This window comes from Pteropus alecto, unplaced genomic scaffold (assembly GCF_000325575.1).
Source record: "Pteropus alecto unplaced genomic scaffold, ASM32557v1 scaffold577, whole genome shotgun sequence".
NCBI lineage: Eukaryota > Metazoa > Chordata > Mammalia > Chiroptera > Pteropodidae > Pteropus > Pteropus alecto.
The window spans coordinates 348,493-368,034 of NW_006440152.1; the positions used below are offsets into that span (position 1 = coordinate 348,493).

Consider the following 19,542-nt stretch of genomic DNA (forward strand, 5'->3'; position numbering starts at 1 on the left):
GTGTCTGGCTGGCATCATATATCTATTGGACAGAGATGTTCTAGAAGGACCTGAAGGTCAGGCAGGAGACCTTGGCTTTGCTTCAGCACACAATAAACTCATTATAGATTCCAAGATAGGAGGAAAAACAGGATCAAAGCAGTGCTTCAGGAAGGTCAGTCTGGCAGTGACATATAGGACAGACTGGAGAAGAAACTAGTCAGGAAAAAGGAGCTATGAGGCTTGAATAGTATTCCAGGCCAGTGGGAATCAGGGCTTGAATTAGGATGGGAATGAAGAGGTAGGGGATAATCGAGAAACATTTTAAACAAACAAGGTAGGACTTGGTGACAAACAGACCACTGGCCTAAAGGAGAAAGAGTAAAAGATGTTTACAAAACTTCTAGCCTAGGAGACCAAAAACATAGACGTTTAGGACAAAGGAGTAACCTTGGATGGGTGAAATCCAAAAGTAAGAGTTTATTGTCTTCACAGGTCAAGTTTTAAGTCTCCCAGAAGTAAAATGACAACGACGACGATGATGATAAATAATAAACATAGGTGATATTTATCAGTGACTATGTGTCAGTAATTCATTTATGCTAAGCATGACATTTATGTGTATCCTTCTCATTTGAGCCTCATAACCATGAAGTTGGTACCATTACTATTTCCATTTTATAGATGAGCACACTGAGGCTCAGAGAGGATAAGAAACTTGTCCAGATCAAACAACTAGTAAATGACACAGCCAGGATCTGAATCCAAGTAACCCAATGTGAGAGCCCACCAATTTATACCACTATACTAGAGATCCTTCTACATATTCTGCATATTCACCTTATAGACATGTCCTGTTATATTAGCTTAGAAGTTCATAAGTTTAAAAGAATTTCCAAATTTCATTTAATTTAACCCTATTTCCCCTGATGTCTAAATTCAGACCAATTTGGGAACTGTAGCAGTGGCTTAGGACTTGGAAGACCCTAGTCTATTTCTGGCTGTAACTAACTAGCAAAGCCAAGTGGTACAGAGTAAGTCCTTTACCCCTTACTGGGTCTATTTATGACCCTCTGCACCCTTATTTCCATCTTCTTATCTGACTGGTGGTTTTGGCAACAGGAAACTGGCATGCTTCCTCTAAGCCTGTTGCTGAGCTCTTTCTAATTTTCTGGCATGCTCTCTGACATATGGTACTTAAGGGGTAGGCTTTGCTCCTACAACAGACCTATAGGGGAGGTCTGTCAACGTGTGAACTATTTGGAAGCTTTTTGTGAACACACATCTAGACTATATCATCCAGTCTAGCTTTTAACAGGAATAAAGCTGTTATTTAGAACTCTGGCTGGCTCCTGTGTCTTATTTCTCCATTGGTTTCAGTGTTGGAGGGAAAGTAGGGGTGTTATTTAGTGGCTCTCCCAAACCTCAGCATCCCAACACATGTCCTTCCCTAAGTTCATCCCATTTTGGCCAGACCATTTCTCTGATTCATTTATTTTTATTTTTTAAAACAGAAGAACCCTTTCTTCCATCAAAATCTTGCCAGGAAGTATAAGCAAGTAAAAGAGATAAAAGCGGATCAACTGTCCTTGAAAGGGGATGTGGGAGTGATGTTGGATCCCTTTCAGAAAACCCTTGTTCTATCTCTAAAAGTCACTTATAATCCTTTTCCAAAACATAGATGACCTGGTCAGACTTCGTATAATGTGCAAATTTAATTAATGTAATAAACATGCTATTAATTTGCCCATCTAAGGTAACTGGAAAACATTTTTAGGGCAGCTGCATCTAACTTTCCACAAGAGAAGTGCCCCTTAAAAACTATGTCAATTGAATATTTGTAAATCAAAAAAAAAATAATAGAAAAATTAAAATTCTCTAGAGTGATAGCTATTGAAAGGGAATGACAGTGAATCTTTTCAAAGAGCAAAATAATTCTTCTATTTTTTAAATTGTCACCAGCCAGTCTCTCTCACACCACAGCGAGAGAACCTCTCACTAGAAAGCAACACTTACTATGTCCCTCTGACTTGGTGCTGAGCCACTGAATTGACACATGTGGGGCATACACACCCGAAAGTCTTGCTGTAATCTGGAGATACAATACATGTTCCCTCTCCTTGACAAAATGTTTTATCTTTTATTAAAGGAAATGAAATCATCCTGGTAATATTTGCCCTTTGTTATCCCACAGAGAAGGCTATCCTGGACCTTGGGCTCTTCTAGGTGGCTACGTACTAGATGATTAACGGATTTGAATATTTTCCCAGATGTCGCAAGTTAAAGCCAAAGAGTCTAAATTTAGTAGCACCATCATTTCTCTTGTTGAAAGATAAACTATTTTCCTTTTTCCATCTGCTCTCTACATGTTTGGGGGGAAACTTGTTCTGCAACAACTCAGACAATTTGAATAAATCATTTTCAACAGCATTTTTTCAACCAACTTTTCTTCTCCAACTTAACATTCTATCATCTTTATCATCACAAACTGCTCTTTTGTTGGTAAACTGACCAGTGAGAAAGAATAACATAAAAAATAAGAAGCCCTGCTTTTCTAATCAACTCTGTCTCCTGAGGAGACAAATGACTTTCCCCTTGGTCTTTGCCCTTAGCCATATATGGAATATTTGTGCAAGTTAAAACTTTTCAACTTCAAGAATTTTTTTCTCACAACTAAAATTGATCACAACTCTGACAGATCTAAAAAAGGTTTTCTTGCCCCTTTAGGTAAACAGAACACTGTGATAGCCGAATCACCTTAAAATGTTCAAATGTCTTTTTAAATTACGTTTACAGCTAGCTTACCTATAAAGTAGATTGTTAAAATTGTGAAGTACACATTAGGAAGATGCCGTATCATTAAAAGATTGGAATTGTCTTGTTTATTGTATCTCTCTTTTTTTGATTAAAGTAAAAGAATCATTTTTAATGTAACTGAAATTGTTTTTGATTACTACTACTGTTTACTAAAGATATTTCTTTTTTAACTTTATTTTTTATTTTTAAAACTTTTTCCCAGCTTTATTGAAATAGACAATTAGTTGCTCATATTTACATTGTACAATTCAATGAGGTTTTTTTTTTCAATTATAGCTGGCATATAATAATATATTAGTCTCAGTTGTACAACAAACTAATTAGAGCTCAAGTGATCACCTTACTAAATCTAGTAGCCCTCTTCTCTCTTACATATTTATTACAACATCGTTGACTATTTTCCTTATGCTACACTTTCTATCTCCATGACTATTTGGTAACTAGTCATTTCTATTTCTTAATCCCTTTGCCCTTTTTCACCATCCCCCCAACTTCCATCCTGCCTAGTACCCCTCAAAATATTCTCTGTATCTATGAGTTTGCTTCCATTTTTGTTATTATTGTTGTTTTTTTGTTCTTTAGATTCTGTATGTATGTGAAATCATGTGTTGTCTCTCTCTCTCTGATTTATTTCATTTAGTGTAATATCCTCTAGGTCCATCAAGGCCATATCATTTTCCATCCCCTTTCTTTTAGTCTATGTGTGTCTTAATCTGAAGTGAGTCTCTTGTAGGCAACATATGTAGGGGTCTTGTTTTTTTATCCATTCAGCCACCCCATCCTTTGGTTGGAGCACTTAATTCTTTACCATTTGATGTACTCATTGATAGATATGTAAATATTACCATTTTTTTATTCATGATTTTGATACATGTTTTTTCTTCTTAAAGAAGTCCCTTCAACATTTCCTGTAATACTGGCTTGGTGTTGATAAATTCCTTTAGCTTATTTTTGTCTGGGAAGCTCTTTATCTGTCTTTCCACTCTAAATGATACCTTTGCTGGGTAAAGTATTCTTGGTTGTAGACTTGTATCTCCTTTTAAAACTTTCTTCTTGCATTACATTTTCTGCTTCTATCAGATACAAATTTTTTCCCTTAATACTCTAGTAATTTGGCCTGATTTCACTTTTTTGGTGGTTTTCTCACTTGACTCAAAGTATTGATACACTTCTAGGTTCAAAAGAGGCATTTTATTTTTCTGTGTTTTATGAATACTAATATAGCTTTTACTTATAAAATTACTTATTTTAAGAATATCCAAAAAAAAGGAAACAAAAGTAAACAAATAGGAATACATCTAACTAAAAAGTTTTTATACAGCAAAAGAAATCATCAGCAAAATTAAAAGACAATCTACTGAGTGGTAGAAGATGTTCACCAAAGATACATTCGATAAGGGGTTAATATCCAAAACTGATAAAGAATTCATACAACTTAACACCAGAAAAAACAATCTGATTAAAAAATGGGCAGAGGACCTAAATAGACATTTCTACAAAGAGGACATACAGATGGCCAATAGACATATGAAAAGATGCTCACCATCACTAATCATCAGAGAAATGCAAATTAAGACCACAATGAGATATTACCTCATACTTGTCCAAATGGCCATCATCAACAAATCAACAAACAACAAGCGTTGGTGAGGTTGTGGAGAAAAGGGAACACTTGTGCACTGCTGGTGGGATTGCAAATTGGTGTAGCCACTATGGAGGTTCCTCAAAACATTAAAAACAGAACTACCTTATGACCCAGCAATTCCACCTCCAGGTATTTATCAAAGAAATCCAAAACACTAATTCAAAGATATATGCATCCCTATGTTTACTGCAGCATTATTTATAGTAGCCAAATATGAAAGCAACCTAAACGTCCATCAATAGATAACTGGATAAAGAAGAGATCGTACATATAAACAATAGAATATTACTCAGCCCTAAAAAAAGAATAAAATCTTACCATTTGTAACAATTTCCATGGACCTAGAGGGTACTATGCTAAGTGAAATAAATCAGACACAGAGAGACAAATATCATATGATTTCACTTATGCATGGACTCTAAAAAACAAAATAAATGAACAAACAAAACAGAAACAGTCTCACAGATACAGAGAACAATATGATGGCTGTCAGATGGGAGGGGTATTGCGGGGCTGGGTGAAAAGGGTGAAGGGATTAAGGAGTACAAATTGGCAGTTTCAAAACAGTCAGGGGGATGTGAAGTACAGTGTGGGGAATGTAGTCAGTAGCGGGTGGTAGTTACAAAACAGTCACAGGAATGTAAAGTATAGCATAGGGAATGTAGTCAATAATATTATAACTATGTATAGTGCCAGGTGGTACTAGACTAATGGGGGTAGGGACCACTTTGTACGTTATATAAATGTCTAACCACTACATTATATGATATTGAATATTATGTAATATAATATTGAATGTCAACTGTAATTGGAAAAAATGAAAAAAAGACTATCCAATTATCTTGGATTCCTTTTTGTCAAAGTTACTTTCTCAAGGGCACATTTTAGTGCCCTGAACTGCTACCATTCTGTGGTTCAGTCCACCAGTTTTCATAAACACACTTTGGGAAATACTACCAATCAAAATCCATGAAAGAATTCTAACCTACTTGAGTCTTCTACTTTTTAAAATGTTCTTAAGAAATTGATCCCCTAATATATTGCAAAAACTTATTTGACAGTCTCTGGCCTGCTGAATCGTTTCTTCAGCAGATGGCTAAAGATTCTCATGACCACACATTTTAAAATAAACTGGGCAATCTGAAACTAATATAGTATTTTATGTCAACTGTAATTGAAAAATAAATTTAAAAATAAAAGTAATATAAACTAGGCAAATAAATGATTCACAGTTTAATTCTACTGACACAAGATCACCATTTTGTGTTACCAGTCTCTTTAGAATACCTAATATGATTTTTTTAGTGGATAAACAATTGTAAGAATTAGTCTAAAATATCTGCAAAATGCATTTATGAGCTTTCAATTCCTACCCTAGGGAATTAGGATAAAATTATGACGTAGCAAACCTCTCGGAGTTCAGTTGAAAACATAACATCAAAATAAATTGTGGAAACTGAATTTTAGAAACTCTTCTCCTTTGTACAGGAATCAATTGCACTGCTACTGAAGGAAAAAACATCTTAGAGTTGCAAAGAACTTGACAAACTTGCTCAAATAAAAATGTTGTTTCCTCTCTTACTCTCAGACAATTTCAATGGTAGCTATTGACCAATATCTATGATCAGAAATGCCATTGTGCAGATAACATGTTCAATTATTTAGACAGGAGACACTTTTTATGAACACATACACAAAATAAAAATTTTAAAAAGTGGCCTTGGAAAAATACACAAGGATAGGAGTGAGACTAAGCCACCTAAATATTGCAGAAAGCATTGAAGAGGATAGATAAAAGAAAGGCCATTTATTACTTTCTAAAGATTATATGGCATCTCTTTCCTCCAAACAAATTTTTAAAAATAATTCTCTCAAAAAAATCATAAAAGTAGCACACATTCTTTGTTAAAACTCTCAACAAAAATATAAGTTTAGTCTCTCTTCACCAAACTCTCAGTTCCACTCTTCAGAGGTAATCATTGCTAGGACTCTGTCCTGAACTGTTGGCAGTAAAGAGAAATGACACCAATAAAATGGAGTGGCATTTACTGATTTAACCAGTAAGTGTGTGATATAGCACATTAAGCATGCACATGAACTGTTTATTCTAAAATTTTTTCTAATATTTAAAGCAATTTTGAAATCACCCTGAATTCCATGCCTCAATTATTCCACGTCCTGCCTTTCAGTTATACAATTTTCCCTTGTACTTTTTTCAGAAGAAACAATGTTAATAATCTAGTCTAATCCCTTCATTTTACAGATAAGAAAATTGACATCTAAAAAGTGTTAAGTGACTTGCCCAAGGTCATGTATCTACCTGATCAGTAGCAGATTGTGGCTAAGAACCTTGGTCTCCTGCTTTCTAGCCCAGCACTCTTTACAGACCTGCTGAAGTGACAAATCTTGCCAGATTTACATGACAGTGGATGGTGTGATCTACCAGACAAGCTGTACTATGACCACTTTTTAAAATCAGTATGGAGGTTCCTCAAAAAACTAAGAATTGATCTACTATATGATCCAGCAATCCCTCTACTGGGTATTTAACCCAAAGACTTGAAAACACATATCTGAAAAGACATTTGCACACCGATGTTCATGGCAGCATTATTCACAGTGGCCAGGACATGGAAGCAACCAAAGTGTCCTACGACAGACAGATGGTTGGCTAAAGAGGCTGTGGTACATATATACAATGGAATATTACTCAGCCATAAGAAGAGATGAAATGCTGCCATTTGCAACAATGATGAACCTCGAGATAATCATGCAAAGCGAAATAAGCCAGACTGAAAAAGTTGAAAATCACATGATATCACTTATATGTGGGATATAAACCTAAAAGCAACAAATGAACAGGACAAACAAGCAGAGACTCATGGACATGGACAATAGACCAGTGGTTACCAGAGGGTGGGGGAAGGAGAGAAGTAGATGGGGTAAAAGGGGTCAAACATGTGGTAACAGAAAGAAATCTAACTATGGGCGGTGAACACACAATGCAATATATATATGCCTTACTGTTGAATGGGACACCTGAAACTTACTGGATTTCATTAACTAATGTCACCATAATAAAAATTTTAAAAATTAAAAAAATTAAAAAATTATGTTAGTATAGAGATACTTATAATTTATAAAAATAAATATTCATGAATATGAAAGTAAATACATTTTTAAAATCTGATTTTTATAAAAGTACCTAGACTTAGACTTCTAACGTACAGCTCACAAACATCACTATGAAATGGAGTTAACAATCTCTATACGCATATATAAGCTTTTAAGAAAAATGGAGAGCATTGCTCCACATATCTTCAGCATTCTCCTACAAGAAATAAAAAAGAGTGACTTCCAATTTTCCAATGCCATGGCTGTATTAAAGCTTAGTTATTCTCCTTAGAATCTTATTTCTACTATCTAGTTATGTGAGCTTACTTCTGCAGAGACAAATGCAAAGAGAGACTGGGGCTTCTGATTAAACAGCAACTCCAGGCCAGTCTAAATCAAAACATTTGGTCTAGTTCAGGCTAATCAACCACTCAAGGTTATATTGCACCTCTCTCCCCCATCCTTCTGCAACTTCTCATCATTGGCATAGCACTTTAAAGCACCTTCTGTGGCATCCTTTCTCTCAGGTCACACCATTAATGGAATGCTTTCAGTTCCCTTGCTCTCCTTCCCCAGAGCCTCCAGCTCTCTTGGCTCTATATCTCCCCTTCCTTTGGTTAACTGATGTTCTAAAGGCAGGCAAGAGGAATGGAGAGACAAACTCGGGGTGGAAGAGACAGGTCTGGCTGAAGCTCAGGGCTCCTATGAAGAAATAATGGGAAATAAGTTTATATAGACACAAGGAACAGATCCCAGAGAATTCAGAATAGCATTCATCCGCATGGGGAGTCTTTGAAGGTTTGGGAAGGGGGGATGATATGATGAAATCAGGTTTTTTGTTTGTTTGTTTGTTTGTTTGTTTTAAGAAGTTTACAATTGGTGTGGAGAAAGAGTCGAAATTTGGGAGGCACTTGAGAGACCACATAGAAGGTTGTTATAGTGGTCAAAGCATAAAAGGTCAGGACCTGGACTCAAATGATGACAGCAGAAATTGAGTTAAAGGAACACATGTAAGAGACATTTCAAAGGGATGAGAGATGGGCCTTAAAAGAATATGAAAGGACAGGATCAATGCTATATAATGCCTAGTTTTCAATCCTGGGTGATGAAAAGATGGGGAATATGGAAGAGGTGATAAGCTTTAGAGCCATAAGGATGTCTTGACATGCTATCTATGAGCTGATGTCAGGTCAGATAGTCAGGTAAAGATGTTTTATAGTCAGCTAGAGATGCCTAGATGAGAAGCTAAAGATGGACAGGCATCAGTGTAAGAGGACTATTTGAAACCATGAATGAGGCAGGATGTATTCATGAAGGGAAAGAATTTTAAAGACAGGGAAAAATTATCAGAGAGAGGAGTGGAGAAACAGAATAGAGAAGGTGATGAGTTTCTGGAAGGAATGAGTATTAACGGTTTCAAATATAGTCAAAGGAAAAGAAAATAAACATTAGTAAATTGGCCCAAGTAGCTATATAGTAAATCCTAAGACCTTAATAAATCATATTTTTCTTACTAGTACTATTCCTTACTTGCACACATGTAAATATTTCAAGTTTCTTGTTCAATAGCATTCAAGTTGAGTTTGGCTTTTGGTACTATTTACTAAACTACTCAATCTATAGGGCAGGATACAACTAATGAAAGAGCAACTGCCATTAATGAATAGTCTAATCAGGTGAATATGGTTTAAGATATAGAACTCTATTTTTTTCTACAAATACCTGACACATCAACACAAAAGTCTTATATATAACTTTTTCTGGTTAATCCCCTAGTGGCTGATTTGGTGGCATCTCCATTCCTTCTCTGAAATCCATCCCTTACCAACCTAAGCAAGAAGAAAAAAAAGCTATCTGGTTATGGCAGTGGTATGGCTCAAGAAGAATGGGAGATCTGGATGAAATAAAGACTGCACTGTTAAGGGAGGCTGATATATAAAACTCTGCAAAGGTGGTATGGTACATTCAGGCCTTTTTCCAAAACCACTTCTGCCTCGACCTGCAGGTTGTAGATTAGGAGAAACTAAATGATTACTGTGGAGTTCATTGAAAGTCTTTTCCTTACAAGAAAAACATTTATCAGGAGACCGATAAAGTGAAAATGACAAATCAGTTTCTGGAGACTACTAGATAGCCAAAGACTATCCTGTTGCTCTTTCAAGCCTACCACTCAACCTATAGGGCCCACTCAGCTTAGGCCCCTAGTCCTCAAACTCTAACCCCAACATAAAAACACCATCTCAAGTTCCATCAGCTTAGAGTCCCAACGACTCCACATCTGTCCCTGAGCAAGGGCATAACTGTGGGACATCAAAGGCCAAAGTATTTCACAAACAAATGCACCATGATATTCACCTAAAAATAGAGAAATAATAAAAATGGTAACACTGGAGGTAATAATTTTCATTCACCGAGTGCCTGCTATAATACCGAGCACTGTTATATCAAAAGCAACAATAAACAACAGCATGACAGTTCTAAAAACCATGGCTCCAGGACATATGTCATAATGAGAAAATACCAGTGAGAAGTTATTAAAAGTAATGTTCTACTATGATTGATAGGAAAAATGAAGTGGCTCATTACTTAAGGCTCTAGAATAGAGACAGACCTGGTTACTATTCAGCTGTGTTGCTTAACTTCTCTGGGTCCTGGTTTCCTTATCTGTTAAATGGGGATAATAATAGACTTAGGCTGGTTGGAAAGATAAATGAAATAAGCACTTTATATTCATTGGCACATGGCCCTGTGCATAAGCATTACTCAATAATATCAGCTGCTATCATTAGAAAGCTATTATATTATCGTTCATTACTACAAGGAAGTAGATATAAATCATATCTGTAAAATCCAAATAATACCTTTACTATAAGATGGGTTTTAGGAGGATCCAAAACTAGAGCTATAAAATGGTTCCAATTCCTATATATGCTATTCATCAGCACATTTCTACTTTTACCCAGCCTCAGAATTTAACATTGGTATTATTCCTTAAATGGAAGCCATTACAGTAACAGAAAATAACTCACTCACTTCTGTAATCCCCATTAGGAGAATTGAGCTTAGAGAAAGCAATAATCATGAGAGCCCTCCTGTCCTGTGGACCTGGACCTCTCTCCTTCTTTTAATGCTACTGATGAGTTCCCATGATATAAGACAGGGGCTCTGCTAAGGAATGTCAAGAAAGCATTTAATAAGAGCAGTGATACAAACTCCCCTTTGTTTCTTAGGCTTTATATTATGCCAAGCTTGAGAATTTATCTTTTATCCTTTTCTTGATGAATACTCTTCCTGTAAATCTAATAAGGGATATGTAACATATTTCTATTAGCACTAAAAGCATGAACCATTTAGTAAGTAAATATTACAAACAGAATTCTGAATTACTGTAGTTATATTAGGAGTTCACATACATCTTCTATTGTACTTAGCCCAGGAAAAAACTTCTAACCCAACCAGTTGGATCACCAACTACATCCAAAAGTCTTAGCAAATAACTGGCTTTTAATACAAACAAGAATGGGATGCTTTCATATTTTGCTCCAGAACCAAGGGTTATCAATCCATCAACTCTGAACTGTGTTACAACCTTTCATGCATAAACGAGTCTATTATGGTGTTGTTCATTTTAAATAGAACTTCAAGAAAAAGGATCCTCCTTTGGAAGCAATTTCTAGGATATGAACATCAGAAATATCTGAAGAAAGGATACAGGCCAATATTGCTGTCAAAGAGAAATATAGTGGAAGCCACACATGTTATTTTATATTTTCAAGTAGCCACATTTAAAAAAAAAAAGGGTGAAATTAATAATATATTTTATTTAACTCAATATATAAAAATATTGTTTAAACTTGTGATCGATATAAAAATTGTTAATGAGACATTTTATATATGTTTGTACCAAGTCTTCAAACTTTAGTGTTTTATTTACACTTACAGCACATCTTGATTCAGACTAGCTGCCTTTCAAGTGCTCAATAATCACACGTGGCTAGTGGATGCTGTACCAAACGGAGTAAATACAACAAATCTGAAATATGAATGACTGGTATATTTAAAGAGTCATGCCTACCCTCATTTCCACCTCAGCCCTTCTGACTCTTTGACAGAGCCCTTATAATGTCCCCACCCCTCACTGGGACCACTAGCCCACCCTAGCTGTGAGGAAGAAGTGGGGAAGGATGTGGTTTTAACAAATCACCTTGGAAACAAATCCATTTCCCAGTAGAAACAATAACAAACACAATGGTTCTATGGATAAGTGACATTAAGGGTTAAAAAGCTTTCCTGGGGAGGAAGGTCTGGAAACCTAATCACTGTTTAGAACATTTTACCCAGGAGAGAGTGTGTTCCAAGGTTCCAACAGGCACCCAAAGGGACCGCCTGGATCTCTTATTTAAACTCTCAGTGAAAAGGAACTGGAGGCCATGTTTACTAACAGTTTTTCATTAAAGGACTTAAATCACTGGGTTCCCTTCTTCATCCCTGTTCCCTCTTCCTCCATACAGAGAGTCCTTCAATCCTGCCCTTCCCTGGAAAGCACATTTCTCCCTGGGATGTGGAACAGCTGCCATGTTTGGCCACCCTGAAATGAAGGACTCTGTCTCCTAAGCAGTTCTAATTATCTTTCTGAAGCAAAGGCAAACTGAAAAGGACAATATTTGCCCTTTCCTTATGTGTGACCCTGCCCCTCTGTCATCCCTCCCACCCCAATCCCAAACTCAAGGCCAAAAGCTCTCAAGTGGCCAGCACTAATGCAAAACTAGGCAATTTTGACTACATCTTTTGGGTCTCCCCTACTTTTCGCTCTTCCTTCTCCCCAGCCCACCTCAATGTATGCTTCTATGTAATAATAACCAAACAAGCACACAGACAACAAGACTTGCCCTATTTCTCTTCAAATGCACATCATAGCTCTTTACGCCGGGAGAGATGTATAAACTCTAGCTTGTAGGTTTCAAAGCCCTTTTGTGATCCAATCTCAACTAGTTACAATCTTGACTGGATAAACTGACTCCTCCCTGTGTCCTGCACATACCCCCTCCAATCTATTGGTTAAGAGTCCACTGTTCTTGACATCTCCCACACTTTAATCCACATCCACATCCACATCCACACCACATATAATAAAGATTGGTCCAGAGAAGGTACTCATTGAACACATGGTAAATGAATGCCTAAAGTGCTGTAGTAGCAATCCACTGTCAGACTTATCTTCCAGAAACACCATTTTTATCAAATCACTGCATTGGTGATAAAAGTCAGACCAACAGTTACCAGCAGGGGAGAAAGGGACTGCACAAATAAGCAAGAGGCAGTTTCTGGATTGAGGGAAACGTTCTGTATCTTGGCCTGTGGTAGTGGTTACATGAATGTACAAAGACGTAAAAATGCATCAAGTCGTTAAGATTTATGTATTTTACTGTACATAAGTTATACTTCAATAAACAAAGGAAAGGGGATACATATACATTGATCTTGTAAAAAACAGGATTCTACCATATTATAAACCTGAATCTAAATGAAAATGCTAGCTGTAATAAACATTAAACATATCAAATTGTTAATGATTTCAACCCCTGGAGAAGAGTAGTGGAAATGGGAGGGGGAAAGGAGACTGGGTAACTTCACACATATTGCTTGAAATACTTTTCATCCATTTATCATATGCCTACTAAAATCTAAGCATTCCTTTAGGTACTTGGGGTACGAATATACAGAAGTTCAAATGCGTACCCTTAAAGAGCTCACATTAAGGAAGCCAGCCTGAACACTGATAATCACCATATAGAATGCTAAGTGCTATAGTTAAGATCTGGACAAAGTGTTAAGGGATCACAGTGAGAGTTGTTACACTGTTTGGAGTAGACATAGGCCAGAGGAGCAGGATGACTTCTGAGAATGTAAAGTGAAGAGCTGAGGCACATCAGGCCAACCGATGTGTCCTGGGCAGAGTGAGCAATATCTACAAGAAGCAAGCTGCAAGCAACAATACAGGAGCAAGAAACAGAGTGAGTTTGGATAAGACGGCTTCATTTCTTCTCACTGTGGCTGAAACCTGAGATACAGAAGAGAAGAGAATGGAGAGACACTATTGGAAAGGTAGGATAGAAGATGATGAAGGCCATGGAGGCCAGGCTAAGAAGTTGGATTTTATTCTGAAATGTAATGGAGAGCCACTGAAGGATTTTTAGTAGGGGAATGACTTTCTATTTTGCTTTATTGTATTTTAAGAATAACCAATCTGGCAATAAGGGGCAAGAATCAGTGAAGAGCAAGATCTGAAGTAGGGAGACCAATTGATTGGTTGTTGCAACAATGGTCTAAGTGAGGAATGATGAAGGTTGAAGCAAGGGAGGAAAAAGAATGAATGGATACAAGAGAAGTTTAGGGCAGTGGGGACCTTTTTGGCACCAGGGACCAGTGTTCCTATGAGAATCTAATGCCTGATGATCTGAGGTGGAGCTGAGGCAGTGATGTCAGCACTGGGAAGCGGCTGCAAATACAGATGAAGCTTCGCTTGCTCACCTGCTGCTCACCTCCTGCTGTGCAGCCCTGTTCCTAACTGGCCACGAACTGGTACCGGGTTGGGGACCCCTGGTTAGGGTACAGAACAGACAGGACTCCATAATTTTGCTAGCGCTCCCCAGTCACCTTGCAGTAGGTACCTATTCTGAAGATAGTAATTACTCTCTTGCCCAAAGATCTAGTCTTCTACCAATAAATCTCCTCTTTTCTTCCTTTTTAAAATAAAACCAGGAATATTTTATTCACTGCAAAACAAAACAACAAACAAAAGTACAGAGAGAGGGGTATATACATGAGGGATGAAGGGTTATTTGTATTAAGCTTTCACTAAAGTTCCTCCACATTCTACACCTGTATAAAGGAAAAGAGCTACCAGTCAGAGTACTTCATTCCTAAAATTCTTTCCAGTAAACTATATTTAATTCATAGGTTGGATAAATGTCCGTAAGCATTTACTTATTTATTTAGGTATAATTGACATATAACATATTAGTTTCAAGTGTACAACATATTGATTTGATATTTCTACGTATTGCAAAATGATCATTACAATAAGTCTAATTAACATTTGTCTCTGTACATACTTGCAACAAAAGTTTTATGAGAATTTTTAAGATTTACTCTCTTAGCAACTTTCAAATATGCAATACAGCATTATTAACTATAGTTACCATGATGTACATTATATCCCCGTGACATTTATTTTATAACTGGAAGTTTATACTTTTGACCCCTTCATTAATTTTGTCCACCCCCAACCCTCACCTTTAGCAATCACCAACCTGTTCTCTGTACCTATGAGTATTTTTTTTAAGATTCCACATATAAGTGAGATCATATTGTCTTTCTTCATCTGACTTATTTCACTTAGCATAGTGTCCTCAAGGTTCATTCATGTTGTCACAAATAGCAAGCTTTCCTTCTTTTTATGATCAAATAATATTCCATCGTGTGTGTGTGGCTATACACACATTTTCTTTATTGACTCATCCATCAATGGACACTTAGCTTGTTTCCATATCTTGGCTATTGTAAATAATGCAGTGAACATGAGGGTACATATCTCTTTCAAGTTAATGTCTTCATTTTCTTCAGATAAATATCTAGAAGTGGAATTGCTGGGTTGTATGGTAGCTCTCTTTTAATTTTTTGAGGAACCTCCATACTGTTTTCCATAGTGCTGAACAATTTACATTTCCACCAACGGTGCACAAGGGTTCCCTGTTCTCCACTTCCTTGCCAACACTTATCTCTTGTCTTTTTGACGACAGCCATTCTAACAGGTGTGAGGTGATATCTCATTGTGGTTTTGATTTGCATCTCTCTGATGATTAGTGATGTTGAGCATCTTTTCATGTACCTGTTGGGCATCTCTATGCTTCTTTGGAAAAATTTCTATTCAGATTCTCTGCTCATTTTTTGATCAGATATTTTTGTTATTGAGTTGTATGAGTTCTTTATATATTTTGGATATTAATCCCTTATCAGATAAATGATTTGTAAATATTTTCTCCCATTTGGTAGGTTGCCTTTTTATTTTGTTGGTATTTTCTCCTTTTATTACTTCAAAATAACTATCATCACATACTTCAAATGGCCAATGGGAAAGGTGAAAAGGATGCAAGATCAGGGGAGAAACAATTCATAATAAAAGTTGATGTACCACCTTGTGGCCTTTTGAGTTTTAAATGCACCTTCTATTGTCTCACGTTGCTCTCACAGGCCACGTTGCTACTGTTTCACCGAAAAGCACTTACTTAGCTTTAGATGACAATAAAAGGCTCCCCTAAAAGTTGCTTCTTTTCCCAATAAGCCTTATAAAATATACTCATGGGCATATGAAAAAGTTATCCCTTAGTTAAAATACTAATAAATGTTTGGAACAGATCATAAAAAAGCATAAGTTTACTTCCTAAATCTGTAATCCAAAAAATGTTTTTTACTGATACACATTGACGAAGGTATGCAGATAGATACCAGTAAGCAAAGTTAAGCTACAGGATGTGAAAACACAACACTCAAGGGAAAATTTCACTTTTTCAAATGTTCTGTGTTTTCAAATTACAGACTCAGGATGTTTCATTGAAACAACTCTTCCTATTTATAAAAAAAAAGAAAAGAAAAAACATTTTTTAAAAAAAACCTGTCCACTATTTATACACGTGTTTTGGCTATTTATAGAAAAGTGACTCGGTTTTATATTTAAAAGTATTTCCTTCAATAAAAAAATCATTTAAGGAAAGTAGCTTAAAACGTCAAACTATTTTGAATCTTTTTATTATTATATACCCCAATCTCCTGGCTCACTTTCTTCTTGATGCTTTCAATTTTCTCAGAGTTACTAGTTGTGATGAGCTTGCCTCTGCTATTCACTGAATAAAAGGAAATCATGATTCATAGCAAAACAAAACACACAAGACAGTAGAACCACAGATAGAACTATTAAGAACTATATAAAAAAAAACGCCTTTAAAAATCATGTATTAGTCTTATAAGAATGTACTGGGAATTTTAAAATATTAGCGTTTCATCCTAGCTGTGTACACTAAAGATACCATTGTATAAATGTAATGTTAACACTTGTGACATGATGTATAAAACTTGTCTGCAAAGCAACACTTGAAACAGATGTAGCACAAAATGCTTGCATTTCATATGCTTTTTATATGGTCCCCAAATCAAACTTAATTCCATGCACGCAAAGCTGACTACTAGTAACAGGTATGACTAATTTTAAAAGAGCACATAGTCATGTCCTAAGGAGTGTACAGTAAGTTACTAAGTCTTAGGTGAAATACTATATTCACATACTCAACAGTATACATTAGTGAAAAGTTTCGTCACAGTAACTTTTCACAACAAGATTTATTGTCAGAGCTTGTAAGTGATATACTGGGAATATTTCCATGCCTATTACGGAAAAAAAAAAACAAAACTCCCAACCAAATACACAGCTTATGACTATTATGACACCAATAGAACAAAATCTTCTAGTAGAAAAAAAAATTGTTCTGTAGTGTTTAAAGTTGGATATAATGAAGACCTGAGAAATAAGCAGTTATTTTAGGAAGAGATGAACAATGGCTCTCCAACCATAGAGGAATTGAAAAATATACTTCCCATTATTCTGCGGAAAAATAAGCTACAAATCAAACTCTATCTAACATCACTTTGCTGAAAGGACCTCGGACTGCTAATGAAGAGTGAAATTTTAAGTAGGAACTAAGATGTCTGCTGACAATCAAAGAAAGACCTATTTGATAATCAGTGTGACAAAAAACAGACATTTATGGCTCCCAGCTATTAGCAAGTGAAAGACTCAACTAAATTTTAAGAAAAATTCACCAGCTGTTCTAAAATTGCAGACCTTCCAAAATGGCTAGATCCTAACAGCAAAAGAACAAATAGTTAACCACATGCTGAGAATAAGGTTGGGAGTAGGCAGGAGGGAGTGGCTGAAAGAGACTCAGAAAAAGAAAGTGCTACCAAACTATGGCATATCATTAGTAATTCAGGTAGATAGCAACACAACAAGAATATCATTAAGATCATTAACCATTTCCTAGCACATGTAGTCATCACGTAAGATTAAAATAAAAAAAAAAACCTGAATAACCTTGGAAAAGCATAAGACTAAATAAGAAGATAACTAATGATTAGTAATTAAAAGAATTACAGAAAGTATCTTCTCATACCATACATAAGGAAAAAATATCAAACTCAACTTGGAAGAATGTTTTTTACTTTAGGGGAAAAAATGTAGTATATAAGATGGCAGGATAAAAAGTGCTAACAGATGATATTTTCACTAAAAACAAAATCCAATTTCCCCCCTCTTTTCATATAACTATCTCGAGCCTCTAAAATACCATAGATAAGTGACACAGTTACTAAAAATTTTAAGTGTGGGGACTATGTGGCAGTGTGTAATAATTAATGGGACACTATAGGTGAAACAAGCAGAATACAAAGCAATATGGACACTGTGATTACGATGCTAGGTAAAAAGATGTAACGATGGTTGTTAAGAGGACGGTGAGACTTTCTTATTCCTTTCCAAAGATTCTGTAAATATTGCCATGAAAGTTTTATAAATCAAAACCAATTTTGTTTTTACTTATTCTTATTGTAGTTTATCAAAGGGAAAACTATGATAAATTAACCAGTTATCTTTCTTTTGTTCTTTTTTAAACCAATATTTTAATAAAAATATTTTTCTGTTGTCTGTATGAGTTTGTTCAAAACCCATTTTTAAATTATGAGTCACAGCATTCAGAAAAATGCTAAATAAGTGATTCCTTTAAAAAAAAGTCACAGTGCTTTAGAGTTTATCTTTTTCTTACTACTTCAGTTAAGGAGTACTTCAAATAGCCACACTACAAATGGTGGGTTCTTATCTGTATTAGTACTCAAAGGGTGTAGACCTTCAGACTTAGGATGTACAAACATCTGTCTTTCTAGGTTGGAAGAAACAGTCACACCCTTTTGGGAAACTGACATTTTAAAAAAGATGATGGCACTTTGAAAGATGTCTTCTTGCTCCATTTTTCTAGAATACCAAAAACCGAAAATAAAATATCAAAACCAGTTTTAAGGAGAACCTACTAATCAACCTGTTCACTGAACCTACTAGCTACAAAATTAAAGCCTCCTTTTTTTCCCCTAATGTTTTCCATCTTTGGTTTTATCTCTGAAGGAACACTCTCTTTAGCCAACTATTCAGTTTGGTAGGTTCCACTCTTTTAAATACCTCACTTGGCTGAAACGAATTACAACACATCCAGCCGGCGCCTCCCCAGCACTATAAAGATAATTCTGAGAAACAGAAGGCATCTAGCAAAAGACCTCAAGGATTATGGTAATATTTTTTTAAGGTTCAATATGCAAGCAAGATTCTTATGCAGGTTGATTTAAGTCTGAGTTCTATTTTATCGAGTCACTGCAGACAAAGCGGTTCTTTATCTCCTCGCCATTAGTAACATATATTAACTACCGCACGGAGGTGAAGTCCTCCTCTCTACTTTTCTCTTGTAAGTCAGAGTCCTGTGGATCAAATCATCCAATTTGATTACTGTAATTGCGCGCAGTTGAGTCCTCCACTTCCTTCTTTTCTTTGCCCTGGATAAATCCCTACATGTCTAAAACAATCCTAATTTATGATGTAAATAGGTAGGCCAGGTCCCTAAAAAGCTCTGCCCCTTATGGGTTCCAACTGGGACATCTCCCCGCCCCACCCCGTCGCAGCTTCTGTATGTCTCCAATGAAACACTAACAGTAGCTAAGGTAACCGAGAGCTGGGTTTAGCCAGACCAATTCCGGAGAAGAAACGAAGAGTTTCTCCAGTCTGGGGGTTGGGAGACTTGCTCAGCCGACAGATTTCCCTTTGGGAGGGGGTGGGTTAAAGACCGCAAAAGTGCAAAAGCAGTAGTCTAATCTTTGAAGGCCGGTGGCTGGGG

The 19,542-nt window shown here is 36.2% G+C and overlaps 1 protein-coding gene across 4 annotated transcripts in view; it reads right to left on the minus strand.

Moving 5' to 3' along the window:
- LOC102880776 (integrator complex subunit 6-like) overlaps positions 1 to 19,542 on the minus strand; it is a 62,246-nt gene that overhangs the window by 41,437 nt on the left and 1,267 nt on the right. The gene's annotated exons all lie outside the window — the stretch shown is intronic.